Source organism: Mobula birostris, chromosome 23 (assembly GCF_030028105.1).
Source record: "Mobula birostris isolate sMobBir1 chromosome 23, sMobBir1.hap1, whole genome shotgun sequence".
NCBI lineage: Eukaryota > Metazoa > Chordata > Chondrichthyes > Myliobatiformes > Myliobatidae > Mobula > Mobula birostris.
In genome coordinates, this window is record NC_092392.1 from 29,383,173 (window position 1) to 29,397,789 (window position 14,617).

At 44.2% G+C, this 14,617-nt stretch overlaps 1 protein-coding gene across 5 annotated transcripts in view; it reads left to right on the forward strand.

Annotated features, from left to right (window-relative positions):
- dmtf1 (cyclin D binding myb-like transcription factor 1) overlaps window positions 1-14,617 on the forward strand; it is a 109,894-nt gene that overhangs the window by 3,613 nt on the left and 91,664 nt on the right. Inside the window, exon 1 of one of the 5 annotated variants that reach the window (XM_072241743.1) lies at window positions 12,501-12,560. The exons of the other annotated variants lie outside the window; for them this stretch is intronic. The gene's annotated coding sequence lies outside the window, so the exon portion shown is untranslated. Of the gene's footprint in view, window positions 1-12,500; window positions 12,561-14,617 lie in introns of those variants that run through there. 5 annotated transcript variants of the gene reach the window in all.

A 14,617-nucleotide genomic window follows, 5' to 3' on the forward strand; every position in this document is an offset into this window, starting at 1 on the left:
GATATTAAAGATAGATCACTAATGGTGTCAATATTAAACAAAAACGATCATGTTTCAAATAAATTTAATTCAGTGAGAAGTATAGGCATGAGTCTGTATGTGAGAAATAATATATAGTTCTTATAGTGGCTTGATGTAATCTGTACCTGGGCTTAAACCAATGTGGTTTTGTTGAAAATGATTATTTTAATATAGTTTAACTTAATTGTGTGTTAACCTAATTCAGGATCGGTATCAAACTATGTTCAACTTCTTTTTAATGAGTTTGTTTTGCAGGGATTACTAAGCACAATGGTAATTAATGTTTATTTAGGGATTTGGTATTTTGGCTCTTTGAATCTGCCGCAAAATTAATTTTAAACGTTTTCCCCTGCACACTGTAAGGAACATGCTTCAGAAGGATGGGCGGGGGCGGTGAGGGGGGGGGGAGGGAATCTCACTGAAACCTACCAGATACTGAAAATCTGAATAAAGTAGATGTTGAAAGGATGTTTCCTTTAGTTGTGGAATCTTGAACCAGAGGGTGCAGCTTCAGAATAGAGGACGTTCATTTAGAGCAGAGATAGAACATAGAACAGTACAGCACGTTACAGGCCCTTCGGCCCACAGTGTTGTGCCGACCCTCAAACCCTGCCTCCCATATACCCCCCCCCACTTTAAATTCCTCCATATACCTGTCTAGTAGTCTCTTAGACTTCAAGAGTGTATCTGCCTCCACCACTGACTCAGGCAGTACATTCCACGCACCCACCACTCTCTGAGTAAAAAACCTTCCCCTAATATCCCCCTTGAACTTCCTACCCCTTACCTTAAAGCCATGTCCTCTTGTATTGAGCAGTGGCACCCTGGGGAAGAGGTGCTGGCTGTCCACTCTATCTATTCCTCTTATTATCTTGTACACCTCTATCATGTCTCCTCTCATTCTCCTTCTCTCCAAAGAGTAAACCCTAGCTCCCTTAATCTCTGATCATAATGCATACTCTCTAAACCAGGCAGCATCCTGGTAAATCTCCTCTGTACCCTTTCCAATGCTTCCACATCCCTCCTATAGTGAGGTGACCAGAACTGGACACAGTACTCCAAGTGTGGCCTAACCAAAGTTTTATAGAGCTGCATCATTACCTCGCCACTCTTAAAGAGATAAAGAGGAATTTCTTTAGCCGGAGATTGGTGTGGAATTCGATGCCACAGACGGCCATGGAGGCCAAGTCAGTGGATATATTTTGGCAGAGATTGATATGTTCTTGATTAGTTAGGGTGTGAAGAATTGCAGGCAGTAAGTGGGAGAATGGTCTGAGAAAAATCAGCCATGATGGAATGGGGAACCAGGCCAAATGGCCAAATTCTGCTCCGTGGTCTTAACTTGTCCTCCCAAAGATCCCCCAAATGGCCAAATTCTGCTCCATGGTCTTAACCTTTCCCCCCAAAGATCCCTTAGTAAAAGGCCCTTCCACAAAGCAATGGGTAGGGTTGAATGGTGCCAAATCACAAAGGAATGGTCTGAGCTGGGTACTCTGGAGCATATTCCAGTGGGGATTGAAGTGTCTCATGATCAAAGATATATATCTGAAGTTTTGAAGGTATGAAATACAAGGAAAATTTCTTTCAATGAACAATAGGAGAGTCAAACAAAATTCTGGATATTTCAAAGCCTAATAATAGTTTTAATGAAAGCCAGCAGGCTGATGTAGAGTGATGGAAAGTTGCAGGTATGCCAGTGTCTGCTCCATGGTCTTAACCTTTAATGAACATTTAATATAAAGAATCACAATATTGATTGTGGAAAGTATAGATGTTTCCACTTGTTATGCTGCATAGTTGATGTGTATTTGTGAGGAATCAGTTGGTTCAATTTGGCAAACCTGCATTTAGAACATGGTACAGTACAGGCCCTTCGGCCCATGATGCTGTACCAACCCTTTAACCTACTCCAAGATCAATCTAACCCTCCCCTCCCATATGACCCTCCATTTTTTTTCATCCATGTGCCTTGTATGGATGAGTTGGGTATGTTTTGTGAACATTTTGCTGAAACATTTTAAAGACAATACGCAAAATGCGTGAGGAATTTATGAAATCTAGATTGTAGATCTAGATTCCAGTTTTCAATCTGGAACCTGCATTGGTTTATACTTACTGCCTGTTAACGCTGCTGGTGTTTAGAGCAGCAATGATCCATCTCTCTCTGTCCTTGGCCATCTTCTCTATTGTGCCGCAGGTGTCGTTCAGGGTCCTCACTTCTGCCTCTGCGGTACGGCGGCAGGGTCTCTTTGGTATCCTGCATTTCCTGTGTCCTTCAGGGGTCCAATGAAGTGCTGTCTTGATGATGGAGTTGGCCTCCCTTCTCATCATGTGCCCAATCTATCACCAACATTTCCTCATGATGGTTGTGGCCAAGTCCTCTTGGTGACACTGAGGGAGTAGGGTGTGGTTGGAGATCTTTCTTGGCCATAAAACATGGAAGATCTTACAGAGGTTTGTGGCGAGGAATGACAACAACTTAAATTCGTTCTCTGTCATGCGCCAGCATTCTGACCCGTACAACAGTGTGGACAGAACACGGCTCTGGTACAGCTTCACCTTGGTGTGGAATCAGGGCTAACAACCCTAACTGGTCAAAAAAATTGTTTCAGAAACAGCAACACATGTATATTAATTTTGGAAATAATGGATGCCATTTGGCTCCTTGTACACAAAAAAAACCATCTTCATGGTAATAATCATTCTCTTATCAAGAAAGTCAAACTTAATAACACACTAATTTGACAAATTCATGTGGCTGAGTAAAGGATATGGCAGTAATTGTGTGATACTCGTCATTGTACTATCAGCTTTGTGCAATTTAGAAACTTTAATGGCCTAATTCTGCTCCTTTATCTTATGGTCATTGTTGGAGAGGGTTCAAAGGAGGTTCATGAAAATGATTCCAGAATTGAAAGCCTTATCATGTCAGGAGGGTTTGATGGCCCTGGGCCTGTACTCACTGGAATTCAGAAGAATGAGGGGTGACCTTGTTGAAATTTATTGAATGTCAAAAGGCCTTGATAGAGTGGATGTGAAGAGGATGTTTCCTATGGTGGGGGAGTCTAGGACCAGAGGACGTAGTCTTGGAATAGAGGGACATCCTTTTAGAATGGAGATGAGGAATTTCTTTAGCCAGGGAAAGGTGAATCTCTGGAGTTTATTACCACAGGCAGCTGTGGAGGCCAGTCATTGGGTAATTTTAAGGCAGAGGTTGATAGATACTTGATTAGTCAGGGCATGAAGGGATCCGAGGAGAAAGCAGGAAATGGGCTGAGAGGGAAATGGATCAACCATGATGAATGGCAGAGCAGACTCAATGGACCAAATGACCTTTTCTGCTCCTATGTTTTATGATCTATGGTCTTAATTCCAAAATGCTAAAGAATCCCAACATTATTGCAGATTCTGGTAGGGAGATGATTTGTGTGAGGCTGAGAAAACACTGGAACAATACCAGGTCTATGTTAGTGGCTTCACACTGTATTTTCTGATCAGCATAATGGCTGGCCGTAGTTACTGCACAGCAAAGCCTTAGTGGAAAATTAGCTTACAAAATTTGTAACTGTTACCAAAGAATCTCGTAATTATCTAAACAGTTTCAGATACGTAAAATTAGGCAGGTTCTGTAATGTATCGTGAATGGCCTTTACTGCTATTTGTAGTATTTATTTATGCAAACAGTTTCCATAAGAGATAGCTTGAGTACAAGGGTTGAGATGACATGGCTGTATGAGGTCATGAGATTCTGAGATGTTGGAAAGCTTGAGCAACAGACACAAGATACACAGTGCTGGAGGAACTCAGCAAGTCAGGCAGCATCTGTGGAGGTTATTGGATAGTCAATGTCTCGGGCTGAGACACTTCATCAGGACTCAGCTGGGGACTGATTGGTGGGATGCTGGGTGCTACAACTTGAAAGGCCTATTCCCCACTGTATCTCAAAATAAATAAATACACATGAACGGTCACTGTTTCAGACACTTATGATGAAGGATCTGTCTAAAACGTCAACTGTTCATTTTGTAATGTTATAAATGTACTTTGAATCTTTTATTTGAAGATACAGCAGGGAATTGGCCCTTTGAGCTGCGCCACCCAACAACCCTATTTCGTCCCTCTTCCCTCCGGGAGAAGGCTCAGGAGCTTGAAGACTCGTACTGCCAGATTTGGGAACAGCTTCTTTCCAACTGTAATAAGACTGCTGAACGGATCCTGACCTGGATCTGGGCCGTACCCTCCAAATATCCGGACCTGCCTCTCGGTTTTTTTTGCACCACCTTACTTTCCATTTTTCTATTTTCTATTTATGATCTATAATTTAAATTTTTAATATTTTACTATCAATTTGTAATCCAGGGAGCAGGAAGCGCAGAATCAAATATCATTATGATGATTGTGCGTTCTAGTATCTATTGTTTGGCGACAATATAAAGTATAAAAGTAACCGCAGCCTAATCAATGACTAATTAACCAACTCACCGGTACGGCTTTGGAGTGTGGAGGAAACCGGAGCACGTGGTCACGAGGAGATCATACAAACTCCTTACAGACAGCAGCAAGAATTGAACTGGAGTCGCTGGTACTGTAAAGCGTTCTGCTAGCCTCTATATAAGCTGCCCGAGGAAGGGTAGAGGCAAGAACAATTACAATGTTTTAAAAGATATTTGGACAGATTCATGGATGGGAAAGGTTAAGACTAGAGGACATAGGAGCAGAATTATGCCATTCAGCCCATTAAGTCTGCTTTGCCATTTCATTATGGCTGATCTATTATTCCTCTCAGTCCCAACCTCCTGCTTTCTCCCTGTAACCTTTTACCCCATTACTAACCAAGAACCTATCAACCTCCACTTTAAATATATATATATATATAAATATATCATCTTGAGGCTAAAGAAATTCAGATACCCTATATTACACCAAACCCAGAAGAGATCTCAGTGCCCTGTATAATTTCTGGGAGGGGTTTAAGCTATGCTGAGCCCTTTGTTACATGGTTTTCTACATTAATTACTGATAAAATGTAGCCTGATCTTCATCTAAGTCATAATGATAGACAAACACAATCTGCCTAAACTAATAACATAAAAATAATTGTACTACTTCTCATCAATACAATCACAGTCTAGGTTCAAAAAAGTATGTGAACCTCTGGGGTGATGCGGCTTGGAGTCAGGTGTTCCAATCAATAAATACTGAAGGAGGTGAAAAAAAACTCCAGGGTAATATCAAAGGACCTGCAGAAATCTCTAGAATTTGCTAACATATATGTTCATGTATCCACTCTAAGAAAAACACCAAACAAGAATGGTGTTCGTGGAAGGATATCACTGAGGAAACCACGGCTCTCTGGAAAAAAAAAAACTGCTACATGTGTCAAGTTTGCAGAAGACCACCTGGGTGTTCCACAACATTTCTGGGACAATGTTCTGTGGACAGATGAGAAAAAAGTTGAATGTTTCTGGCAGAAATGCACACTACTATGCTTGGAGGGAAAAGTGCACGGTACGCCAACACCAAAACCTTATCCCAACTGTGAAGCATGGTGGAAGGAGTATCAGGGCTACTTTGCTGCCTCAGGGTCTGGACAGCTTGTAATCATTGAGGGAGCAATGAATTCAAAATTGTATCAAGACATTTTACAGGAGAATGTCAGGGTAGTGGTCCGTCACCTGAAGCTTAATAGAAGTTGGATGATGCAACAAGACAATGATCTGAAACATGAGTAAATCAACAACAGAAAGGTTTAAAAAGAAAATCCGTGTTGTGGAATGGCCAAGTCAGAGTCCAGACCTTAACCCAGTTGAGATTCTATGGCATGACCTGAAGAGGGCTCTTCAAAGGTTCAGTTTATTGTCAAAGTGTGCATGTACAATACAACTCTGATATTTGTCTTCTCCAGATCGCCGTGAAATACAGAAAGACCATTGATATTGATGAAAGCAAAAACATCAACTCCCACCCAGCATGAAAAAGAAAAGAAAACTCGTAGACCCCCAAATCCCCCCACGCCACAGAAAAGAACAGCGACAGTAACAGTCTCGATCCCCTCACCCGCAGAAGAAAAAAAGTGAAAATATCAGTCCCCCCACTCTCTCACTTACAGAAAAGAACAGTGACAGTAACATTGAAACCCTCAACCCTCCCGCACACAAAAAATTAACAGATCACCCACCCGCCAATCGTCCACAAGACCCCCCCCCCCACAGTTTATTTATTGCTTTTCTTTCTTTCTATTTGCTCAATTAAAACAGAAGGAATAGAAGGCAGGATAATTGACTGCTCCTCTTGTGAGATGTAGGAAGGCAGGGAGACCCTGATGATGCATCCAGCTGCAGCTTCTAACAACCCATGTTAAGGAGCTGGAGCTGGAGCTGGATAGACTCTGGATCATTTGGGAGGCTGAAGGGATGATAGGTAGGATATTTAGAGGAAGTTACATCCAAGGTGCAGGACCCAGGAAACTGGGTGACAGAAAGGGGAAGGGGTTAATCAACTTGTGCAGAGTACCCCTGTGGCCATCCCCCTCAACAACAGGTCAGGTCTCAAGCACTCAGTCTGACTGTGACTCCGAAAGGAAGGGGGAAGAAGAGGCGAGCTGTGATGATAGAGGATTCATTACTTAGGGGAACAGGAAGGAGATTCCCAGATGGTATGTTGCCTCACAAATGCCAGAGTCCGGGACATCTCAGATTAAATCCTCAGCATTCTGAAGTGGGAGGGTGAGCCGCCATGTAGGTACCAATGATGTTGGTAGGACAAGTGATGAGGTTTTGCAAAGTGAGTTCAGAGAGTTAGGTGCTAAGTTAAAGGGCAGGACCTCTAGACTTGTGATCTCAGGATTGCTACCTGAGCCAGTTTAACATGTGGCTAAGGAGTTGGTGTGGGAGGGAGGGCATCAGATTTTTGGATCATTAGGCTGGCCTCCAGGGAAGGTGAAACCTGTACAGAAGAGATGGTTTGCAGCTCTACTAGAACATCTGCTGGTGCTGCACATGTGGGGGTGGGGGATGGGAACCAGAGTGCCAGGACAGATCATGGAGAGGCTGTGGAGAAAGATGTTCTTAAGATCTCAAACAAAGTCAGGAATCAAAAGGTTGAGTATGGTGCGACTCATGTCCTGAGCTGCATATATTTCAACGCAAGAAGTATCATAGAAAAGACAGTTGTGCTCAGGGCATGGATCAACACCTGGAATTATGATACTGTAGCCATTAGTGAGACTTAGTTGTAGGAAGGGCAGGACTGGCAGCTCAGTATTCCGGGATTCCATTGTTTTAGACATGACAGAGGTGGGGGGTGGTGTTACTAGTCAGGGAAAATGTTATGGCAGTGCTCAGTCAGGACAGAGCGGAAAACTCGTCTAATGAGGCTTTATGGGTGGAACTGAGGAATAAGAAAGTTATGACCACATTAAAAGAGCTACGTTGCAGCCCGCCCAACAGTCACAGACTGTTGTAAGAAACATAAGGTTGTTATAGTAGGTGATTTTAACTTTCCACATATTGACTGGGACTCCCATACTGTAAAAGGACTAGATGGGACAGAGTTCGTCAAATGTGTTCAGGAAAGTTTCCTTAATCAGTACGTAGAAGTCCCAGCGAGGTAGTGTGCTATACTTGATCTGCTATTATGGAATGAGACAGGGGAGGTGACAGCGGTTTGTGTGGGGGAACTTTGCATTTGTGTTCATAATGCCATTAGTTTCAAAATAAATATGGAAAAAGGTATCTGATCCTAGCTCTCATCTGCGCCAGGTCTTTACAATTCCCTCTGTCCTTCCCCTCTCTGAGGCAAAACATTCTGCCCTCAGTAAGTGCCTTACCTTTGTTCCCCCTGTGCCCACAGCTCAGAGTTCCACACCCGCCATGATGCTGACCTCCTCTTCTGCTGCCTCTCTCTCTGTGCCTCCTTCTTTAGTAAGGACTCTCCAGCCTGCACTGATGACCTCTTCTCCTGCCTTCAGCCCTCTTCCTCTTCCTGGACACCCACTCTGGTCTTCTGCCTGCTCTGGATCTTTTCAGTGTCAACTGCCAATAAGCCATCAACTGTCTTGACTTTACCGTTACCCTCTCCAATTCAACCCTCCCACCTTCCGAATGGCTCCTCTCCACTCTCTCTGCACTAATCCTAACCTCACTATCAAACCTGCAGATAAAGATGGGGAGGAGGGTGCTGTAGTAGTCTGGTGGACTGACCTCCAGCTTGCTGAGGCCAGGTAACAACTCTCAGACACCCCCTCTTACCCCTCGAACAGGACCGTACTGAGGAACACCAGGCCATTGTCTCCCACACCATCACCAGCCTCATCCACTGCCACCAACATCATAGTTCCCCTACCCCACACTTCCTGTTTCTACCTCCTACTCAAGATCCATAAACCTGACCATCTAAGTAGACCTGTTTCTGCTTGTTCCTGGCCCACCGAACTTGCATCTGCATGCCTCGACTCTGTTTTATCCTCCTGGTTCAGTCCCTTCCTACTTACATCTGTGACACTTCACACGCTCTTTTCAATGATACTTCAAGATCCCTGGCCCCAATTGTCTCATTTTCACAATAGATGTCCAGTCTCTATATACCTCCAGCCCCCATCAGGAGGGTCTTACAGCTCTCTGCTTCTTTCTTGACTACAGACCTAACCAGTTCCCTTCCACCACCGCTCTCCTCTGTCTGGCAGAACTTGTCCTCACTCTCAAAAAATTTCTTCTTCAGCTCCTCCCACACAAAAGGTTTGTACATGTTGCCCTCACCTTATTCTGCCACTGCCACACCAGAGTTAGGGTTTCTCTTGTCCTCGTGTACCGCCCCATTATCCTCCATGTCAAGCACATAATTCTCTGTAACTTCTGCCATTTCCAATGGGATCCCACCACCAAGCACATCTTTCCCTCTCCCCACTTTCTGCAGGGAACACTCCCTAAAGGATTCCCTTGTCCACTCACCATTGATCTCCCTCACTCCCTCACTACCATTCAGGGTCCCAAACAGTCCTTCCAGGTGAGGCACCACTTCACCTATGAGTCTGTTGGGGTCATCTATGGTATCTGGTGCTCCCAGTGTGGCCTCCTGTATATCGATGAGACCCAATGTAGATTGAGAGACCACTTCACTGAGCACCTACACTCCATCTGCCAGGAAAAGCAGAATCTCCCGGTGGCCACCCACTGTAATTCTACTTCCCATTCCAACATGTCAGCCCATGGCCTCCTCTACTGCCGCGATGAGACCACGCTCAGGTTGGAGGAGAAACGCCTTATATTCCATCTGGGTAGCCTCGAACCTGGTGGCATGAATATTGATTTCTCAAACTTCCGGTACCTTCCCTTCCCTTCGCCATCCCCTATTCCAGTTTCTCTCTCTCTCACACCTTTTTCCTTATGTGCCCATCACCCCACCTCCAGTGCTCCTCCCCCTTCCCTTTTCTCAAAGGTCTTCCACCCTCCTTATCAGACTCAACCTTTTCAGCCCTTTAATCTTTAACCCATCAACTTACTATCTCTTTATTTCACCCCCCTCCCTCCCCCCCCCTAGTAGATCAAAACAGTAACCCATGCATGGAGCCAAAAGAGACGGGGAAGAACCTCAATGGATTATGCTTTGCATCTGTATTTACTCAGTAGACGGACACAGAGTCTATAGAAATAAGGCAAAGCAGCTTCGATCTCATGGACACTATACAGATTACAGAGGAGGAGGTGTTTGCTGTCTTGAGGCAAATTAGGGTGGTTAAATCCCCAGGGCCTGTTCCCTCGGACCCTATGTGAGGCAAGTACAGAAATTGCAGAGCCCTTGGCAAAGAGTTTCTTCCCCTCTGCCATCTGATTACTAAATGGACATGGAACCCATAAACACTACCTCACTTCTATTATTTCTGTTTTTGCACTATTTTTAATTTAACTATTTTGTATACATATATATACTTTTTTGTTTTTTCTGTATTATCATGTACTGCATTGTACCACTGTCGCTAAGTTAACAAATTTCAGGGCGTATGCCAGTGATATTAAACCTGATTCTGATATTTAACTCATCCTTAGCGACAGGTGAGGTTCTAGAGGATTGAAGGATATCTGATGTTCCGCCGTTTAAGAAAAGTGCTAAAAATAAGCCAAGAAATTATAGGCTGGTGAGCCTGATGTCAGTAGTGGGAAAGTTATTGGAAGGTAATCTAAGAGAGTGGATATATGAGTGTTTGGTTAAGGGTAGTTAACATGGCTTCGTGCGTGGTAGGTTGTGTCTAACCAATCTTATAGAGTTTTTTTGAGGAAGATACCAAGAAAGTTGATGAAGGCAAGGCAGTGGATGTTGTCTACATGGGCTTTAGCAAGGCATTTGACAAGGTCCTACAAGGGAAGTTGGTCAAGAAGGCTCAGTTGCTCGGTATTCAGGATGAGGTAGTAAATTGGATTAGACATTGGCTTTGTGGGAGAAACCAGGGAGTGGTAGTAGATAGTTGCCTCTCTGATGGGAGGCCTGTTACTAGTGGACTGCTGCAAGATCAGTGCTGGGTCTGTTGTTTGTCAATCTATATCAATGGTCTGGATGATAATGTGGTTAACTGGATCAGCAAATTTGCAGATGATACCAAGATTGGGGGTGTAGTGGACAGTGAAGAAGGCTACCATGGCTTGGGGAGGGATCTGCATCAGCTGGAAAAATGGGCTGAAAAATGGCAGGTGGAATTTAATGCAGATAAGTGTGTGTTTTTGCTTCAGTAGGACCAACCAGGTTAGGTCTTACAGTGAACAGTAGGGCACTGAGGAGCGTGGTGGAATAAAGGGATCTGGGAATACAGGTCCATAATTCGTTGAAAGTAGCATTACAGGTAGATAGGGTCGTAAAGAAAGCCTGTAGGCCAAAATACAGTTCTAACCTATTTAACCTTTCCTTATAATTCAGGTCCTTCTCTGCACTCTTTCAACCTTGTTTACATCTTTCCTGTAGATAGGTGACCAAGGCTGCCACAATACTCTAAATTAGACCTCACCAGTGTCTTATTCGACGTAATATTGTGGCAGCTTTGGTCACCTATCTCTAGGAAAGATGTAAACAAGGTTGAAAGAGTGCAGAGAAGGACCTGAGTTATAAGGAAAGGTTAAATAGGTTAGAATTGTATTCTTTAGAACATAGACGATTGAGAGGACATTTGATAGAGGTATACAGGATTATGAGGGGTATAGATAGGGTTAATGCAAGCAGGCTTTTTCCACTGAGGTTAGGTGAGACTACAACCAGAGGTCATGGGTAAAGGGGGAACATGGGAAACTTCTTCACTCAGAGGGTGGTGAGAGAGTGGAACGAGCTGCCAGCACAAGTTGTGCATGCAAGTTTGATTTCAATGTTTAAGAAAAATTTGGTTAGATACATGAATGGTAGGGGTATGGAGGACTCTGATCTTGATGCAGATCAATGGGAGTAGGCAGTTTGAATGGTTTGACATGGACTAGATGGGCCAAAGGGCCTGTTTCTGTGCTGTACTTTTCTATGACCACGGCTGTACTGTATTTGTCAACGTGGAATGGAGAGCAAGTTTGTAAATCTGGCGGGAGCAAATTATTTCAGGAATGGCAAGGGTGGAGCGCCACGGGAGGGGTGTGGGACAGGTGGCAGAGAGGGAGTGCCAACGGCAGGGGGTGGCGTGGATGCAGGCACATCCATCCCTGAGACACCAGGCAAGGTCATTTGATTCCAAACAATTAGTTTATTGATCATTATAGAATGTCTCTGGTGCTTCCCGCTCCCTCCCCCTCTCCCTTCCCCTTTACCCAACCATGATTCCCCTCTCTGTACCCCCTTCCCACTCTCAGTCGACAACAGAGACCCATATCAGAATCAGGTTTATCATCACTCACATATGTCATGAAGTTTGTTTTTTTTATGGCAGCAGTACAGTGTAATGCATAAAATTGCTACAGTGCACATATATCTAGGTTAGGGTTAGTACATCCAGAAAGTCTATTTTCAGAGCGATAATCTAAATGGGACTAGCTCAAATAGGCATGGGCAAGTAAGGCTTCCTCCCTGCTGTGTGACTCCAGTATATTCTGAACAGTTGTAACTCACTGAAGATGACTGGGACAAAATGGCACAAGAACTCTCTGTTATAACCATCTTTGCCAGTAGATGGCAGTAGAAGCATGTGCTGCACTGTACATCAAACGCGCAGAAATCTGAATTAAAAGTGTGAAGGGATTCACATCGGAAAGTCGAATTTGAAGGCAGAGTACAGGGTTAATGGCAGGATTCTTAGCATGTGGAGGAACAGAGGGATCTTGGGGTCCATGTCCACAGATCTCTCAAAGTCGCCGTGCAAGTTGATAGGTGATTGAGAAAGAGTACAGTGTGTTGGCCTTCATTAGTCTGGGCTTGAGTCCAAGGAGCCGTGAGGTAATGTTCCGGCTCTGTAAAACTCTGGTTAGAGTTTTGTGACTGCATGAAAGAAGATGAATCTCAAGGTAGTATTACGTACTTTGATAGTAAATGTGCGTTAAACTTTGAATTCATTCAGGAGCTCAGCCATGCCCTCATTAACGGTGAGCAAGTGTTTTTTCTGTCTCTTTGGAGTAAAGGAGGGTGAGAGGTGACGATAGAGGTGTGCGAGATGATAAGAGTGAACAGCTGGAGATTTGTATCCGCGGATGGAAATGCCAATACCGGGGGTATAATTTTAAGGTGATTGGAGGGAAGTATAGGAGGGATGTCAGAGCTAGGATTTTTTACACTGAGTGTAGTGGTTGTGTGCCAGGGCTGGTGGTAAAGGCAGATACATTAGGGAGATTTGAGAGACTCTTAGATAGGCACGTGGATGAAAGAATAATGGAGGATTATGTGGGAGGGAAGGGCTAGATTGATCTTGGATTAGACTAAAAGGTCAGAACAATATTGTGGACCGAAGGGCCTGTACTGTGCTCTAATGTTCTATGTTCATTGTAAAAAGCAGGAGCCCGATAGCTGTAGGCCATAGTCACAGAGCCAGTTCGCTGCTGAGGCAAGTGATGCAGTCCAGGAGCTCGATGACTGCAGGCTGTAGTCACGAGGCTAGTGAAGCCAGGGAGCTCGACAGCTGCAGGCCGAGTCACGGGGCCAGTTCAGCACTGAGGTGACGCCGATGGTTGCAGGCCATGGCTGCAGAGTCTGTTCAGCGATTGGTACATCAGTACATCAAAAGGAAATTGGTAATCAGCCTTTACAGACAGAAAAGGTGCTGCCAGAGTCTCACTGAAGGATGATATAGTGCAGCACAATAACCTAGCAGTTAGTGTACCAGCAACCCTGTGTCCAATTCCCAGTGCTGTCTGTAAGGAGTTTGTATGTTCTCCCTGTGGATTTCCTCTGGGTGCTCCAGTTTCCTCCTACATAACAAAGACATAGGGTTAGTAGGTTACCGGGTCACGTGGGTATAATCGGGCGGTGCAGGCTTGTTGGGCCGGAAGAACTGGTTACTGTGCTGTATCTCTAAATAAATATAAAACCAGGGAGCTGAGGAATTGATGAAGAGTAGCTGTTTGGGTAAATCCCTCAGTGCTGATCAAAATCAAATCAAGTTTAATTATCACTCAACCACGCATGAATAGAGTGGAACTAAACAGTGTTGCTCTGGGGCCAAGTTTCAAAATATACACAGCACATTCAAAACAAGCAAACACGCCTTCTGCGTTATTAAAGGAAATAGAGGCAGTTACTATCCACAATCTTCCAAATCTTAGATGCACTGATTGAAATAAAATGTACTACAGAAGCTGTAAATCTGAAGTAAGATTGACATTCTGGAAATACTCAGTAGATGAGACAACATCAGAGGATAGGGGAACTGTAGAGGTATTGGTTTGTTATGTGTACCGAGATACAGTGAAAAGCTTTTGTTTTACTTGTCATCCAGACATCATTCCATGTGTAATTACATCAATATAGTAAAAACAATGCAGAATATAGCTCTACTGAGAAAGTGCAGTGCAGGGACTACAACAAGGTAGACTGCGAGATCAGGGTTCATCTTTAACGTATGAGAGGTCTGGTCAAGTGTCGATGGAGGAGAGGTTGGCTTATGTAAGGGTTCCCAACCTGGGGCCCACAGAGCCCTCAGTTAATGGTAATGGTCCATGGCATAGAAGCGATTGGGAACCCCTGGTTTATGTGGTGGATTGGGCTGCCTTCAGAACTCTGCAATTGGTTTTGTCCGACTGATTTTGTCTGTCTGATTCAGACTGGCCATTTCTGCTGTTTATATCGTCATATCGTCTTGGTTTATCTCTCTTGTGTAATCTGACCTAGGGACGTCCCACACCGCTGGTCAGTTCTGCTGTTCACATCGTCTCGGTTTGTCTCTCTGTTGTACGATCTGACCTGGGGACGTCCCACACCGCTGGTCAGTTCTGTTTATATCCTCTTGGTTTGTCTCTCTGTTATACGATCTGACCTGGGGACATCGGACACTGCCGGTCAGTTCTGCTGTTTATATCGTCTCATAGAAACATAGAAAATAGGTGCAGTAGTAGGCCATTCGGCCCTTCAAGCCAGCATCGCCATTCAGTTATGATCGTGGCTGATCATCCAACTCAGAACCCTGTACCTGTTTTCTCTCCATAACCCC